Source organism: Etheostoma spectabile, chromosome 21 (genome assembly GCF_008692095.1).
Source record: "Etheostoma spectabile isolate EspeVRDwgs_2016 chromosome 21, UIUC_Espe_1.0, whole genome shotgun sequence".
In the NCBI taxonomy this organism is placed as follows: domain Eukaryota; kingdom Metazoa; phylum Chordata; class Actinopteri; order Perciformes; family Percidae; genus Etheostoma; species Etheostoma spectabile.
In genome coordinates, this window is record NC_045753.1 from 8,934,185 (window position 1) to 8,936,878 (window position 2,694).

Genomic DNA, 2,694 nt, shown 5'->3' on the forward strand with positions numbered 1-2,694 from the left:
TTTGGATTTACCCTGCAGAGATCTGAGAAGCAGTTAAAGTAGTGAAAGTTTAAAATTCACAAAAACACAAAGAAAGCGGAGGGTACCGGACATCCGGCCTATTTGTGAAAAAAAAACACTTTAATTTAAACATTGAAGATAAGCGTACTGTAGGTAGGTGAGCCACTATGGTAGCCAAACAGTTAAGCATAAGGGTTCACCGCCATTTGTTTTCATCTATCCGGTAAATTATATACAGTACATGTAGTAGGGGGTCACTACTCTGTCTCTCTTTCAGCTAAGGGGTCTTTGGCCTAAAGTTGTAAGTCCCCAGCTGTAAGTCATTTGCAAGCTAACACACTATACAGTATGAAGAGCTGAGTCACTGCAGCCGTTTTATAGCTGATGTCCCCACAGGACGGGCAAGGCTCAGCTTAGCATGTAAATTCAGATTTTTAGGGTTCAGTAGCTACGCCCTCCAGAGGCCGGTTTGTGGGTGAACCCTGTGTAAAATAGAACGGTTTATCCTTGTAGATGAACCAAGCTCAGGGCTAACATATGCAGTGTGTCACAGTAGCATGGATCGCTGTGCTAATCCGGGTTTTTGCAAGCCCTGCTCTAGAAACAGGATTTCTATAACTTTGTAGGGTTTACAACAATATGTTTCTTAATCTAAATTCAAATACTTACCTCTGCCAACTCACCGTAGACTCAAATCTAAAATGTAAAAATGTCTCAAAGTCTAGATTCATGAAGAAGTGACAAAATGTTCGCACTTCCCACTAAACAAACAGGATTTAAATGTATCTTTTCTCTTTAAGGAAATTTCTAATACTGCTTCTTCTAGGCTTAAAGCTTCACACCTCCTCTCCTAAATAACCCCATTTGGCCCCCTTCCTATCACAAAGCAAATAGGGTTGGGTACCGTTACCATTTTTATTGGTACTGATATCAGTACTTCCAATTTGATTTTTTTGGTACTTTCCCAAAATTATTACAAATCTATTCATACAATTAACATTTTGTTATTTGTTTAGAACATTTTACACTCAAAACAAAAATAAATAAATAATAAAACCCCTTCCTCTCTCCTCCCAACCTGTCGCTACAACCTATTAAATCAAACACATATTTATTTCTTACACAACTTTTATTCTTGTCTTTGTATATTATTCTATATTAGCCTGTTTTATTTTCATGACAATTTTTAATCGCTCTTATGTTTTATGTAAAGCACTTTGAATTGCCTTGTTGCTGAAATGTGCTTTTAAAATAAACTTCCCTTGTTTTACAACCTCAGCCTGTCAGTCAGTCACCAGGGCATAGAAACCACTGCTGTGCCTGCTTGTCTCAGAGGGCGTGTAACCGTGACCGCTTTTGCCTTGCAGTCGCCATTAATATCATAAACCAACCACGGGTGAATTAAGGCTTGAGCCTCCCTAAATTTCATCTTATATAGTATTAAAAACTGTTTTTTTTAACCAAAAACATGAGGTCAGTGTCTGTCTGTGTGCGACAAGGGAAGACAGATACCAGGCGTGGCTGTCCAGGATAAATCGGGGCACAATTACAGCTGGAGGACAGTTTGAGGGAGCGAGAAAGATGAGCGCTCATGACTGAGGATTTGCTTTGGATGAGATAAGGAAGGAGCTAACAGAAAACAGACGGACAAAAAAAAAAGATCCTCAGCTCACCCTGATTAAATAAAAAACCTTACCCTTTTTGACATAGCATGCATGTTCGTGTGAGGATATAATCCGTATTGTCACTCTGTTCAGTTCTGATGTGGTTAAAGGCAGGGAAATTGAAGCACAAACAATAAAGCAGCACTAAATAGTTTACAGAGTGAAATAACCCACTGTGGAAGCGGTCTGTTGAGTGGTTTAAAGAGGGTTAATGTTCCTGCAGACTCAACCCATCCTTAGTACTTGACAAACTTCTTACTGCTGTCCTATTAAACAGATTTACTGTATTGTATCTTCTGACCCCTGTCTTGCTCCCACAGTCCCAAGAGATGATGGTCAGGTTGATAGGTAACTCTAAAACTGGCCTGTAGTTGCAACTTTGAAAAATCCATTAAGGTTGTTAAGTCACAGAGAAAACAATGTGCAACAGGGAGAAGTGAAACTAATTCAGGGGCAGATTTTGTCCCAAAATGGACATGCAGCAGTTCTGTTTTAAACCAAATTTAGTGTCTGCAGACTTGGGCATACACTCCCTCGCAGAATTGGACAGATAACGACATTGGAAACCCTTGCAACCCCAGAAAAAAAAGTCTTTGGAAATGGTGCAGTTTCCTATGCAGGTGCTTTGTCAATCTTTATTGATAATAATCGTAATAATAATAATAAAAGAGTGCTGTCACTGGCATTTTGATTTCAATGATTGATAATGTTGATTCAAAAATATTAGAGGTGTGCAAATCTCGATTTAAGCTCTACCGATTCAAAATCAATTCATAGAATTCCAAAAATCAATTTATATATTTTTATAAATTGTATATGTCTATTGCAATTACATGATAGATACTTTATTGATCCCCAAAGGGAAATTCAAGGTCAGCTTAGAGACATCACACTGTGACAGAACATACACATACATCATAACAAGATGTTAAAATAATAAATAACAAATCCACATGAATAATATGGATATGAATACATGTGTATATATATATATATATATATATATATATATATATATATATATATATAT

General features: G+C 37.3%; 1 protein-coding gene across 7 annotated transcripts in view; it reads right to left on the bottom strand.

Moving 5' to 3' along the window:
- Nucleotides 1-2,694, bottom strand: part of thrab (thyroid hormone receptor alpha b) — a 157,207-nt gene that overhangs the window by 22,526 nt on the left and 131,987 nt on the right. The window lies entirely within an intron of this gene.